The sequence below is a fragment of the Phocoena phocoena genome, chromosome 20 (assembly GCF_963924675.1).
Source record: "Phocoena phocoena chromosome 20, mPhoPho1.1, whole genome shotgun sequence".
In the NCBI taxonomy this organism is placed as follows: domain Eukaryota; kingdom Metazoa; phylum Chordata; class Mammalia; order Artiodactyla; family Phocoenidae; genus Phocoena; species Phocoena phocoena.
Window position 1 is genome coordinate 15,230,603 of NC_089238.1, and position 15,117 is coordinate 15,245,719.

The 15,117-nt window shown below is 42.4% G+C and overlaps 1 protein-coding gene and 1 pseudogene across 1 annotated transcript in view; both read left to right on the top strand.

Annotated features, from left to right (window-relative positions):
• Window positions 1–1,671: 1,671 nt before the first annotated feature.
• LOC136140262 (uncharacterized) lies at window positions 1,672–10,978 on the top strand (annotated as a pseudogene).
• A 2,388-nt stretch (window positions 10,979–13,366) lies between these two features.
• ZNF567 (zinc finger protein 567) overlaps window positions 13,367–15,117 on the top strand; it is a 159,305-nt gene continuing 157,554 nt past the window's right edge. The window contains exon 1 of the mRNA XM_065899376.1: window positions 13,367–13,460. The gene's annotated coding sequence lies outside the window, so the exon portion shown is untranslated. The remainder of the gene's footprint in view (window positions 13,461–15,117) is intronic.

The following is a 15,117-nucleotide window of genomic DNA, read 5'->3' on the forward strand; positions in this document are numbered from 1 at the left end:
AACTTAGAACCCCTTTAATGAGAGACGCTCTCCATTGCCAAAAATGTATACTGTTAATTTTTCCCCTAAGCTTTCCCAAAAGAACCTACAGCCTTTACCAGGATAACTGTATGTTGAGGAAAAGGAAATAATCAGACCTTTCAGGGATTACTGGACGATGGCTCTGAATTGACACTAATTTCAGGAGACCCAAAACATCATTGTTGTCCACCAGTCAGAGTAGGCGCTTATGGAAATCAGGTGATCAATGAAGTTTTAGCTCAAGTCCATCTCACAGTGGACCCTGAACCCATCCTGTGGTTTTTCCCCCAAGTTCTGGAATGGATAATTGAGATAGACATACTCAGGAACTGTAAGAATCCCCTCACTGGCTCTCTGCCCTGTTGAGTGAGGGCTATTATGGTGGGAAAGGACAAATGGAAGCTACCAGAATTGCCTCTACCTAGAAAAATAGTAAACCAAAAGAAACACTGCATTGCAGAGATTAGTGCCACTATTAAGGGCTTGAAAGATGCAAGGGTGGTGATTCCCACCACATCCACATTAAACTTGCTTATTTGGCCTATGCAGGAGACAGATGGATACTGGAGAATGACAATGGATTATCATAAGCTAAACCAGGTAGTGAATCCAATTGTAGCCGCTGTACCAAATGTGGTTTCATCCCTTGAGGGAATTAGCACATTCCCTGGTACCTGGTATGCAACCATTGATCTGGCAATTTTTTTTTCCTCTCCATCCCTGTTAATAATGACAACCAGAAGCAGTTTGCTTTCAGCTGGCAAGGCCAGCATTACATCTTCAGTGTTCTACCTCAGGGTTATATCAACTCTCCAACCCTATGTCGTAATTTAGTTCATAGGGATCTCGATTACCTTTCCCTTCCACAAGATGTCACGCTGGTCCATTTCATTGACGGCAATATGCTGATTGGACCTAGTAGCAAGAAGTGGCAACTATTCCAGACTTACTGGTAAGACATTTATTTGTGTGTCAGAGGGTAGAAAATAAATCCAACAAAAACTCAGGGGCCTTCTACCTCAGTGAAATTCCTAGGGACCCAGTGGTGTGGGGCATGTCAGATACCCCTTCTAAGGTGAAGAAGGATACGTTGTTCTTATCCTTATCTGGCTCCTCCCATAACCAAAAGAGGCGCAAAGCCTAGGAAGCCTCTGGATTTTGGAGGCAACATATTCCTCATTTGGTTGTGTTACTTCCATCCCTTTACTGAGTGACCTGAAAAGTTGCTAGTTTTGAGTAGGGCCCAGAACAAGAGAAGGCTCTGTGACTCTGCAACAGGTCCAGACTACTGTGCAAGCTGCTTTGCCATTTGGGCCATATACCCCAGCAGACCCAATGGTGCTTGAGGTATCAGTAGCAGATAGGGATGCTGTCTGGGGCCTTCGGCAGGGCCCTATAGGTGAATCACAGCATAGGGCCTTAGGGTTTTGAATCAAAGCCCTGCCATCCTCTGCAATTAACTACTCTCCTTTGGCGAAACACCTTTTGGCCTGTTACTGGGCCTTAGCAGCGACTGAACACTTAACCATGGGCCACCAAGTTAACACGCGGTCTGAGCTGCCAATCATGAACTGGTTGTAATCTGACCCACCAAGGCATTCAGTTGGGTGTGCACGGCAGCAGTCCATCGTGAAATGAAAGTGGTAGGTTGATCAGGCCAAGCACACCCTGACAGCACATGTAATCCCCTGCTGGGCAGAATTTCAAGCAGTGCACCTGGTTACTTATTTTTCTTGGAAGGAGAAATGGCCAGGTGTACAATTACATATGGATTCATGGGCTGTGGCCAATGATTTGGCTGGATGGTCAGGGACTTGGAAGGAACATGATTGGAAAACTGGTGACAAGGAAGTCTGGGAAAGAGGTACGGACCTCTCTGAATGGGTAAAAATGAAGATATTTGTGTCCCATGTGAAGGCTCACCAGAGAGTAACCTCAGCAGAGGAGGATTTCAATGAAGTGGATAGAATGACCCATTTTGCGGATACCAGTTTCTTTCCTCAGTCATCCTTGTCATCACCCAATGGGCTCATGAACAAAGTGGCCATGGTAGCAGTGATGGAGGTTAGGCATGGGTACAGCAACCTGGTCTTCCATTCATTAAGGCTGACCTGGCTATAGCCACTGCCGAATGCCCAATCAGCAGAAGAGACCAACACTGAGTCCCCAATATGGCACCATTCCCTGGTGGCAGGCTGATTACACTAGACTTTCCATCATGGAAGGGGCAGCATTTTGTTCTTACTGGAAGAGACACTCTGGATACAGACTCGCCTTTATTGCACATGATGCTTCTGCCAAAACTACCATCTGTGGACTTGCAGAATGCCTTATCCACCGTCATGGCATTCCACACAGCATTGCTTCCGGTCAAGAAACTCATGTCACAACAAATAAGTGCAGCAATGGTACCATTCCCATGGAATTCACTGGACTTACCATGTTCCCCACCATCTTGAAGCAGCTGGCTTGAAAGAACAATGGAATGATGTTTTGAAGACTCAGTTACAATGCCAGCTAGGTGGCAGTATCTTGCAGCGCTGAGGCAAGGTTCTCCTGAAGGCTGTATTTGCTCTGGATCAGTGTCCAATATTTGGTGCTGTTTCTCCCATGGCCAGTATTCACAAGGCCAGGAATCAAGTAATGGGAGTGATACCACTCACTATTATCCCTAGTAACCCAATAGTAAAATTTTTGCTTTCTGTCCCCACAATTTCTGTTCTACTGCCCAGAGGTCTTAGTTCCAAATGGAGGGATGCTTCCACCAGGAGACACAATGATTCCATTGAACTGGAAGTTAAAGACTGCTACCCAGCCATTTTGGGGCTCCTTAACCCTCTGAATCAACAGGCAAATAAGGGAGTTACTGTGTTGACTGGGGTGGTTGATCTTGACTACCAAGAGGAAGTTGGATTGCTACTCCACAAGGGAGGTAAGGAAAAGTATGTCTCAAGTACAGGGGAGCCTTTCCAGTATCTCTTAGTATTAACAGGCCCTGTGATTAAAGTGAATGGAAAACTACAACACTACTCAGGCAGGCCACATTCTTCAAGAAGGAATATTTGGGTCACTCCACCAAGTAAAGAACCATGACAGGCCGAGGTGCTTGCTGAGGGCAAAGGGAATATGGAATGGGCAGGGGAAGAAGGTAGTTATAAAAATGCCAACTACAACTGTGTGCTCACTTTCAGAAATGAGGACTGTAGTTGTCATCAGCATTTCTTCCTTATTTTGTTGTATTTGTGTATGTGTGTATAGTAGATATCTTTGTTTTCTTCCCTTTTTTATCCCTTTATCATTGTAACATAAGATGTATTGACCTTTTATCATTGTATTTAAGTATTATTAACTTTACATCATAATATTTAAGTTATGAGATATCAAAGAGAAGAGTAAATATCAACCAAGGACTTTGCATCCTCTTCTGGGCAGAGGATTAATGTGTTTTTCAGTTATCTGCAAGATATTTCTATGATATTAGGTGGAAGTATGACCTTGTTATTGTCTTTATTCGGAGATTAAGTATGGCTTAAGGAGATGCATATACGTGCCAGGTTGTCACGGGGTAGATTTATGATGGCTAATTTTATGTATCAGTTTGGCTGCGCACAATGCCCAGATATTCTGTCAAACATCATTCTGGATATTTCTGTGAAGATGTTTTTTAGATGAGATTAACATTTAAATAAGTGAACTTTGAGTAGAGCAGATTACCCTCCACAATGTGGGTGGGCCTCATCGAATTAGTTAAAGGTCTCAACAGAACAAAGACTGACCTCTCCCAAAGCGAGAAGGAACTCTGCCAGCAGAGAGCTTTCAGATTTGAACTGCAGTTGTTCCCTGGGTGTTCAACCTGCTGGCCTGGCCTGCCGGTTTTGGATTTAACAAGCCTCCACAATCTCATGAGCTGATTGCTTAAAATCTCTCTCTCTCACAACCTTATGAGCCAATTCCTTAAAATCTCTCTTAATCCCCCCCCCACACACACATACACACACATCTTATTGGTTCGGTTTCTCTGGAGAACACTAACTAATACACTAGTCTAAGTATTTTACATATATTGTCTCATTTAATCTTCATGAGAACCCTGTGAGGGAGGTATCCTTATCATTCCCAGTAAACCGATTTTTCAAGTGAGGCACCAAGAGCTGAAATAACTTGTGAAATGTCAGAGTTCCTGAGAGATAGAAGCAGAATTTAAATTTCAAAGTCCTCAGCCTTTAACTGTTTAACTACTAGAGTCTACCATTTTCCAACTCTATATCTTCTGCTCTGTATCCTGATTCCATGTCCTAATTATTGTGAATTCACAGGAATTCTGGGTATAAATGAGTTTTTTCTAGTCAAGCTTATAGTTTTGAATCTCTTGATATTGGGTCCAAAAGGAAACTAATGGAGCAAGGTGATTTTCTCACAGGATATAGGGAATTATGGCTAATATTTCAGAAGTGAAATAAATCCCCCATCAAGAAAACAAAGCAACAAGACCAAGCTGTGAGCCTCTTAGCTCTTCTTCTCTAGGCAGAACACCCACAGGCATGCTTAGAAACCACGTTTGTTGGAAAGAAACATAAATCATTCATATCCGACTGTGTTTAGAATACACTGAGCTGTAAATCTAACCTAAAGACTTACAACAGTGAGTTTTTTTCACCTATTTTTGAAGAAGTTCCCTTTAACAAAATTCCTTAAAGCATATATTCTAAAATCAATACATTGTTCTTATAAAGAAATTATACTTAAGTTTAAATTTCTGTAAGTTATCTCATTGTGAGGAAGTTCTGGAATTTATTAAACTAGTATATCCTTGCTGGACTCAGAAAGCTGAACCATGGGAGAGAAATTCCTTGTATATACTGCCTAGCTCTTGTGTCTGATCCACCCTCCCTTTTTTCCCAGGGTCATATGGGATTAGGCTTTGTAGAGTTGGAGTGTTTTCGTCATTTGCAGGACTGTTGCTTCTGAAGATGTCCATCAAGTTCTCCCAGGTGGAAAGTAAGTGCCTGAACTCTGCTCGGAGGGATGTAACCACAAGGATGTGATGTTGGAGTCTGGTTTTGCCAGTTTAGAGTATTTCCCCTCATTGTTTATAATCTGCCTGCTGGAAGTATTTTCCTTCTGGAGGAAATCTCTGGAGAGCCTTTGAAGAACTGATCTGACATTTGTATAACTGGAAAGAAATAAGTGCGTTTTGTTTTTACTGAGGCTTCATTTTCTTGACACCTAAGGTGACCTTATCTTCCTCTGGCCTTTCTCTTCCTCTTCCTTGATTGACATCACCACCACAGACCCAAGTCCCACACCTTTTTCTATATATAGCACTTTATATCACTAAGCCAGATGAGATTTCCTCATTGGAAAAAAGGAGATGGCCCTGAATGGTAGAGAAAGCAGTGAGTAAACCAGCTCCAGAAAGAGAGATGCCATTGCAGGTAAAAGTTCAGCTGATGTGAAGCATCAGAACTTTAAGCTGAATCAAATTTTGAGTTCCTAATTCCCAGTACTTTAGAAAGTGACTATATTTGGAGATGGGGCCTTTAAGGAGGTAATTAAGTTAAAATGAGGCTGATAGGATAGGCTCTAATCCAATCTAACTAGTGTCCTTATAAGAGGAGATTAGGACATATAGAGAGACATACCATGGGTGGGTGTGTAGGAGAAAAGGCCATATGAGGACACAGTGAGAAGGTAGCCATCTGCAACCCAAGAAGATACCTCAGGAGAAACAAGAGCTGCCAACTTGTTGATCTTGGCCCTCCATCCTCCAGAACTGTGAGAAAATTAATTTCCGTTGTTTAAGCCACCCAGTCTGTTGTATTCTGTTTATGGCAGTCCTATTAAACTAATACAGGAGTATTAGCCCTTTATCTGTGATAAAGATATTTATTTGTAAGCTGTCTTTTGATTTTATGTGTTTTTTTTTTTTTTATTTTTTTTTTTTTTTTTTTATGCGTTACGCGGGCCTCTCACTGCTGTGGCCTCTCCCGTTGTGGAGGACAGGCTCCGGACGCGCAGGCTCAGCGGCCATGGCTCACGGGCCCAGCCGCTCCGCGGCATGTGGGATCCTCCCAGACCGGGGCACGAACCCGTGTCCCCTGCATCGGCAGGCGGACTCTCAACCACTGCGCCACCAGGGAAGCCCTTATGTGTTTTTAATTATAGTCAAATCTTTGAATATTTCAAAATTTTCAATATTTTCTTTTTTTTTTTTTTTTTTTTTCTTTTGCGGTACGCGGGCCTCTCACTGTTGTGGCCTCTCCCATTGCGGAGCACAGGCTCCGGGCGTGCAGGCTCAGCGGCCATGGCTCACGGGCCCAGCCGCTCCGCGGCATGTGGGATCTTCCCAGACCGGGGCACGAACCCGTGTCCCCTGCATCGGCAGGCAGACTCTCAACCACTGTGCCACCAGGGAAGCCCCTCAATATTTTCTTTTACTGCATTTATTTTCTGAGTCATAATGAGAAAGTTCTTCCTTACCCGGAGGTTAAACTGGAATTCATCTATGCTTTCTTCTAGGGCCTATATGGTTTCATATTTTTACGTTTACCTCCCTGATCTGTTTAGAGTTTATTCTTGTGACAGGATGTGAGGTATGGATATAATTTTTTTTTCCAAATGGCAAACTGCTTGTCCCAGCTATGTACTTATATTTTAACTTTTTATTTTGAGGTCATTGTAGATTTATATGCAGTTGTAAGAAATAATATAGAGAGATCCCACATAAACTTCACCCAGTTTCCCTCAATGTTAACTTCTTGTAAAAAAAAAAAAAAATCATGACCAGGATATTTATATTGATATAATACACAGTACTTCTTCACATTTTGCCAGTTTTACATGCACTCGTTTGTATCTGTGTTTCCGTGTATATTTGGTTCTATGCAATTTTATCACATACGTAGAGTCATGCTATTATAGACACTATATTGAGTAAAAGAGGCCAGACACAAAAGAACCTACTGTATGATTCCACTTATACAAAGTTCAAAAACCAGACAAAACAGGGCTTCCCTGGTGGCGCAGTGGTTGAGAGTCCGCCTGCCGATGCAGGGGACACGGGTTCGTGCCCCGGTCCAGGAGGATCCCACATGCCATGGAGCGGCTGGGCCCGTGAGCCATGGCCGCTGAGCCTGCACGCCCGGAGCCTGTGCTCTGCAACAGGAGAGGCCACAACAGTGAGAGGCCCACATACCACAAAAAAAAAAAACCAGACAAAACGAATCTACTGTGTTAGACATCAAAATAATGTTAACTTTGTGGTATACTGATTGGAAAGAGACATGAAGGGAGCCTTCTGGGATGTTGAAAAGTTTCTTTATCTTTATCAAATGGTGGTTTTATGGGCTTATAAAACAAATCACCAGGCTAGGATTTTAAGGTCTGGGCTCTATATTGTGCAAAAGTCTTATTAAAAAGAAAGGAAAAGAAATCATTTCTGGGACTACCCTGGTGGTCCAGTGGTTAAGAATCCTCCTTCCAATGCAGGGTACGCAGGTTCGATCCCTGGTTGGGGATCCCTGGTCAATCCCACATGCTGTGGGGCAACTAAGCCTGTGTGCCACAACTACTAAGCCCGCCTGCCACAACTAGAGACCCCGCACACTACTACTGAGCCCACACGCTCTGGAGCCCACGCACCACAACTAGAGCGCCTGTGCACCACAACTACAGAGCGCCACAACTAGAGAGAAGACTGCGCGCTGCAACGAAGAGCCCACGAACCACAACGAAAGATCCCGGGGGCCACAACTAAGACTTGAAACAACCAAAAATTTAACCATTTTTTAAATGAAAAAAAAAAGAAATCATTCATGTTCAATAAGTGGCAGATCTATGTTTTGAATCCACATTTCTTTAACTACAAAACCAGTTCTCTTTCAATTCTGACTTTTATCCAGAAGCCCAGATTTTATTACATTGAGTGAAACCTGAACATGCATAATTTATTTAAACAATTTCCACTAGATTGGTAGATTTAAAAGACTGACGATGCCCTATATTAGTAGACTAGACACTCTCATACTGTGTTGTATATTGGTGAAAATTTAAGCAGGGCAATTAATAAAGATGTATAAGCAGGTTTTAACTACGAAAGCCTCATTGTAAATATTTCTGAGACTGTCAAAAAGATATAATTACACATGTGGACAAAAAGGAGTGTGCAGTAAAACACTGTATAATAATGAGGAAAAGCTGGAAAGAACTTAGATATCCTACAATAGGGAAACAGTTTAAAAAGTTATAGTATATCCAAACAGCGTACTCAAAAAATTATGACACGGTTTGTCATCTGATGACATGAAAAGCTGTTCACTATATTAGGTTAGATGAAGAAGATAGATGACAAACAGTATTACAGTATAATTCTGTTTTGAATTTCAAAATCCTATATGGCAATATCCATGTGTTAATTCACAGAGAAATAGGTGAGATGATTTGGAACAAATAAGCTCTTTCTAGATGAGCTTTACTTTAAGCTTTTCTGTATTCTTCAAATTTCTGAATTAATCTAATTTTATAATCAGAAAAAAATAATAGAGGTAATCCCTCCCTCTTTGAGAACAAAAGAAATGATAGGAGATATGAATATAATACATGGAGTGTATTGTTGTAGTTGTTTGAATTCTGTCTTAAGAGGCCTGAACTTTCTTCATAGACATGAAGCCTTTCAAATGAGTGACTCAAATACTACCTTAAAGGTCCTAAATCTTGACTCCCAAGATTTTATACACAATGAATTCCTCTTACTGGTTGCCCCTCAACTAGGCTCAGGTTTGCTGGCCGACCTCTCCACTAGCCTTAGAAACTAACAAGGACACCACGTTTGCCTTGGAAATCAATTAATTAATTAAATAATAAAACCTGCACATAGGAGAAGAAATGGGATTTAGGCCTGATGTGGTTAATTCAGACCATTCCCTTTGTCATCAGACAGAAAAGGAAGTTGAAAAAGTAACCTGAAGTATTGGGAGGACGACACTTTTGAAACAACACAGCAGAGATGCCCATTTCCATCTCCAGGAATCATACCAATCCTTCAAATAGCTAAGCACCCTAAAGAGTCACATTCCCCAATGAGTCATAGTGATGAAAGTTAAGATGACTCCAGAATGCAGATTCTGAATTGCAAAATGGAAAAGAGATATTGTAATCAGGGAGACCCAGTTTATTAGTTAAATAAATGTACATTGGTCCTATATCACACCTATATTGAACAGATTCTTCTGAGTGGGGTGAGTCACCTATACACACTCAGCAGAAGTCAATGCCACATTCTTGAGTCTACATACCCCTGAAATGACAGGAACCCATGTTCCCCTTAAGGTCCTGGAAGGGAATGTAAAGTTGGTGAAGACGTGGGAGTTGGACAGGAAGAAGAAGGAGTTGCTCGGGGAAAGTTATTGGTTAAATAAATTATAAAATAACCATGTAATAGAACACTTAGATGCAAAGTTGTAGAAAATTTAGGATATGGAATATTTTCAAGGTATAACATCAGTAGAGAAATCACTTAACAAAGCAGGTTGACCAATACAATTATATCAGTATAGGGTGATAGAAAATGTCTAGAAGTTTAAACAGCAGTTTCAGATATCTATTGCTATGTAACCACCCCCAAAAGTTTGTGGCTTAAAACAAAACCATTAATTAGCTCATCATTCCGGGGGTTGGCAATTCGGGCTTGGCTTGGCTGAGTGGTGCTTCTGCTGATCTCACTCAGGTGACAGCAGCCAGCTGGTGGCTTGGTGGGGGCTGGAGGGACCAAATGGTCTCAATGAAACATCTGGCAGTTGTTGTTGTTAGCTTGGCCTCTGTCTCCAAGTGATCTTTTGTCTTCAAGCAAGCTAGTCTTAGCCTTTAGTACCTGGTGGTCTCAAGGCAGGAAGAGGGAAAGAGCAAAAGCTGCAAGACCTCCTAAGGCTTTATCTTGAAAGTCTCACTTCCACCACATTTTATTAGTCAAAGTACATCACAAGGCCCTGCCTGATTGTAACCTAACCATTTCAGGAGAAGGAGAGCAAATACTTCCCTTTTCTGAAAAACTAAAACAAAGAGAATAACAACAACAAAATCCCTGATCTTGAGCTTGGTTTTCAGGTATGCTCTGTAACGTTTTCCTTTCCCCAGGGCTTTTCTTTCAGAGAGCTGCACTGCAGGGGAAGGGTGAAGAGAAGGGAAGTAAGGACTCATGAGACACCAGACCTTTCTTAGAGCATGAACTGGCTAAACTGGAAGAAATTCTTCAACACCACCCAAGCTCAGTCATCTACCACACACATACTCAGATGGAAGTAAAGGGGAGATGGGAGTACTACTAACCTTCCTTAGTATCAAAGGGAAAGGCCAGGGTCACTGATAACCAGAGCTGAAACTTTCTCTAAGTTCACAGCAAGTTTCCTGGGGAGACAGCTTTGGAAATGATGTGGTTCTGAAACATGGAACTTGACCTCAGCTCCCAAAAGAGATCCTCTGAGGAAGGAATCCTACTCCTAGGCTCTCTACAGGTCTTCCTAGGACTCTGCCTAAGGGACACTCCCAGCCCCAAAACTCATTCCAAAAACAGGTTTGTGCTTTCTTGCTTGTATATAACCTTTATCCCACCACTCAAATATCTGACTCCCCTTTTTGTGACCATTTCTTTGCAGCTGTTGTCCTGGCTATAAAGTGGGAGAAAAGAGAAAGCAGTGATAAAAGGATACAGATACTAAGAAACAATAGAACCTAAAATTGGCCCCTAGGCAGGCAACACTCACTCCACTGATACCCACTTTCGCGTTAAGCACTGGAGTCTGGGCACTGGAGATGGAGGTGCTGACAAAAGCAGCTCAGGCCGTGCTTCAGTGCAACTCTGGTTAATACAGGCATCGTCGTCTTGACAGGCACAGATACACTCTCAGGGAGATCTTCAACAGATCGCCTCAGTCCCGACGTTAAACCAGAACTGCAGAAATAAAGCTCTACCCCGTGACACAACCAAACTCCCACCCGGTCACAAAATTAAAAGCCTCTTCCACCATACTAGGTAACAACAGCATCGTCTTCTGAAGGGCGGTCTCAAGCCCCACAGTGTCACCTACCTCAACATCACAGCCGATCACGGTCACCCAAAGGGTCCCGCATCTTGCACCAGACACGGCCTCATCACCGCACACACACCCCGCCTCGTTACTGCCACAAACGCTCACACACTCTTATACACGCCTACACAGGCCTGAGCTCCAGGCTCCACACGCCCGGTGTGCGCCAGAGGGTGGGGGCTTCCTCACCGTGAGTGCCCGCCGTGCCCAGACTCAGGTTACCACTCGGAGCGCGACGACTGAGAGGACCTCAGAAGGGAATCAGAGATGAACCAAATATCAAAGTTCTTTTCAAAAGCAGCCCAGGGGCTGTGGGAAATGTAGTTCAAGGCCGCAAAAACCCGGATGTCGAGAAGGCGCGCCTGAGACGCAGCGTCGAAGAAGGAGCCGCGGAGACTCTTGGGAGGTAGAGCCCGCGCTGGAGTGCGCAAGCGCAGATGGCTGGCCAGTAGGCGAAGGTGAGCCTGGTGGGTCCTGCTGGCGCTGGGCAGTCTGGTGATTGTGGTACCCGGTGGGGATTGCCGAGCAGGGAGGTGGGAACCAGGACTGGGAAAAGCGAGGAAAGAAGACAAAACCTGGGCTGAGAGAAGGCCGGGGAGGAAAGCGAGGGGGGAAACAAGAACCTAGGCAGGGGAAGGAACTGGGAGCCAGGGCTGGGAACGCCGAGGCGGGTGTGAGCTCGGCCTGGCACACACAGGCGTTCTGTTTGTGTAGCTTTTTGTACCTGGTCTTGTTTGTGTGTGTGTGTGTGAAACGTGTGTTACTCTGTGTAACGTTATGGAACCTATTGTTTATGAAAGTGAGAGGGTCTCTGCGTGTGTCTAATTTTTAAATTAGGTGCGAGTAGATTTGTGTTTGAGACTGTATGCGACTTTGGAGAGGCAACAGTAAGGGGTTTGTGAGTAAAATTTTGCAGCTTTGTGTAGAATTATGTAATGGGCTCTGAGAGATTATGCATGAATTGTGTCTATGGGATTAGGATTGTGTAGTGGATGATATAACTGAATATGTCAAATTTTGAAGTATTTGTGCACACAAATAATTGCACAATTCACGGTGACTAGGCATGTGTCAGGCTCGTTGTGTGACTGAGATGGAGCATTTGAGATTGAGCATTTGAGAAAGTAGATGCAAGACTAGTTAAGTATGTATTATGTATTGTTTATACATATAAACATTTATATTGTCTATGTATGTATATATTTATATTGTCTATGTCTATTGTCTATGTATATATTTATATTGTCTATGTATGTATTGTTTATATTGTCTGAATATTGTCCATTTTATATGCCTGTAGAATTTGACTCTGGCAATTAGACAAGTAAAAAAAAATAGAGATTTTAAAAACGGAGAGGAGGAGGTAAAATTAAAATAATTTTCAGATGGAACAATTGTATATTGTAAAACCCCATATTAACTAATGACCAGTATGTTGACATAAGTAGAACATCATTAGGAGAACACAAAAAACTTTCTCCCATAACTGCTACTCTCAGAATTTCTATTTGGGTGAATTCCTGGACAGTAAAGTTTCAATAATTTCTTCAGTCATTATGAAGATAAAAAATCTGTTGAACATTTAAACACAAGATCAGCCTCATTTAGCTGAATAAAGTATTCACTGTAGAAATAAATACTTCTAAATTGTTTTTTTAATTTTATTTTATTTATTCTTTAAAATAAATTTATTTATTTATTTTTGGCTGCATTGGGTCTTCGTCGCTGTGTGTGGGCTTTCTCTAGTTGCGGCGACCGGGGGCTACTCTTCGTTGCGGTACGCGGGCTTCTCATTGTGGAGGCTTCTCTGTTGCAGAGCACGGGCTCTAGGCACACGGGCATCAGTAGCTGTGGCACGCCGGCTCAGTGGTGGCGCTAGAGCTTAGTAGCTCTGCGGCATGTGGGATCTTCCCGGACCAGGGCTCAAACATGTGTCCCCTGCATTGGCAGGTGGATTCTTAACCACTGTGCCACCACGGAAGTCTCACTAACTTGTTTTGTTTTTTGTTTTTTTTTACATCATTATTGAAGTATAATTGCTTTACAATGGTGTGTTAGTTTCTGCTTTATAACAAAGTGAATCAGTTATACATATACATATGTTCCCATATCTCTTCCCTCTTGCGTCTCCCTCCCTCCCACACTAACTTGTTTTAAAAGCAAAAACTCTCCCTCCTGTTGGAAGTCTGCTGCGCTAAAGAAAACATGATCAGTTTCTTCTTTAATTCCTCAACCTCTATTTTGTCCCCTCTTTACTCCCTCTAGGTTGATAGTCTCCAGCTGGAATGGATTGGGAGCTGGAAAAGAAAAGTCAGGGACAAGAAGAGGCTAACATGACTGGTACCGTTAAAATTTAGTGTAAGTCATATTTACCTTCTGAGAGACCCCACTACTGGGAACTTCCAAATACAGTTCCCTTTTCATGGGCATGGCCACTTCTCTAGATGCCTCCTCTTGGCATGCAGTGGCCCACCTACTCTGGTAGGTCTTGTTCTCTCCCATCAGTCCTCTTGGACAGGATCCAAACCAACCTAGGCGTGCTCCATCCGTGGGTTCCATCTGGAGCTCAGGTGATAATTAGCCACTTTAGTCACCACCACCCTGCTCCCCCCCACCACCACCCAAATCCTGGAAACATGTACGTTTCCCCCCCAAATTCTCTCACCACTTTGATTTATAGTGGCATCAGGGTCTGAGGAGCCCCTTGTTTATTACAAGGGAGTGAGAAGCACCTACTTTTCTTCCCCCTAGAAAACTATGTTCTAAAAATAATTTGCTCTCTTAAAGAGACATTCCCTTTTCTCAGCCTCTCGAAGTAGGAGGTAAACTAATGGTAGCAAAACGTTACAGTCAGCTACTTTACAAGACTTTATCTTAGAATGAGGGACAATTGAAAGATTGTTTTGCCTATCATCTTTGGGACATCTGCTGAGTCTGAGGCAGAAAAATTTCTAAGTTACCATCCTGTTCAAAACAATGACAACAGTTAGAAAACTCAGAGGTTTGCTAGAAAAGACATTAATAAATCAACAGGTTTCATATATGTGTCTGTGCATATGTGTATATATGCATCAAAAAACTATGGAAAGTTGCCAGTGGCCATCAAAATATAGGATACAAAAGACAGCATGATGTATAAAAAAATTTTTGATGGGACTCAAAAATTAAAGACTTAAATAAAAGGACCAGGGACACATGATAAATTGTCAAAACTCCCTAACATTTCATGGAGTTTCATTAACATTTCAGTAAAATTTTTAAACTTTCTGAAGTTCTTAGGAGAAAATGAACAAGACAAAAATTGTTAAAGAAAGATAATGAAGGGGGAAGTAAGCCTACCTGATACTAAAACATGTTTGTTTGTTTGCGGTACGCGGACCTCTCACTGTTTTGGCCTGTCCTGTTGCGGAGCACAGGCTCCAGACGTGCAGGCTCATCGGCCATGGTTCACGGGCCCAGCTGCTCCGCGGCATGTGGGATCTTCCCAGACCAGGGCATGAACCCCCTGCATTGGCAGGCGGATTCTCAACCACTGCGCCACCAGGGAAGCCCCTAAAATATGTTTTAAAACTGTAATAACTGCAGAGTAATCCTGGCAATTAAATGAACAGATCAGTGGAACTAAATACAAAGTCCAGATACACTCAAATATATAAAGGAAATAAAGTGTATGATAAAGAAAAACTATAAAAAATATTTTAAGTAATTACAGAATTAATTTCCTTCCTTTAAAAAAGATCTAATATCAATCCAGAAAATAAAAATAAGTTAATAGAAAAGTGAAAAAATTGAGACCTTTCACAGACAAGAAACTAAAGATGGATGGCGTTGGTGGCTGCCGTGGGGAGTTTGCTGCCTGGCTTGGCCTGGCTTTTATTTAAAAAACAAACAAAAATTAAGGTGCTTTTTAAACATTGTGAATAGAAGCTTATCTTCTCTCATAATAAGAAAAATAAGAACTAGAATCACAGTGTATACCTTGGCAAGCATCAGGAAGTTGGTATCCATGGTACTC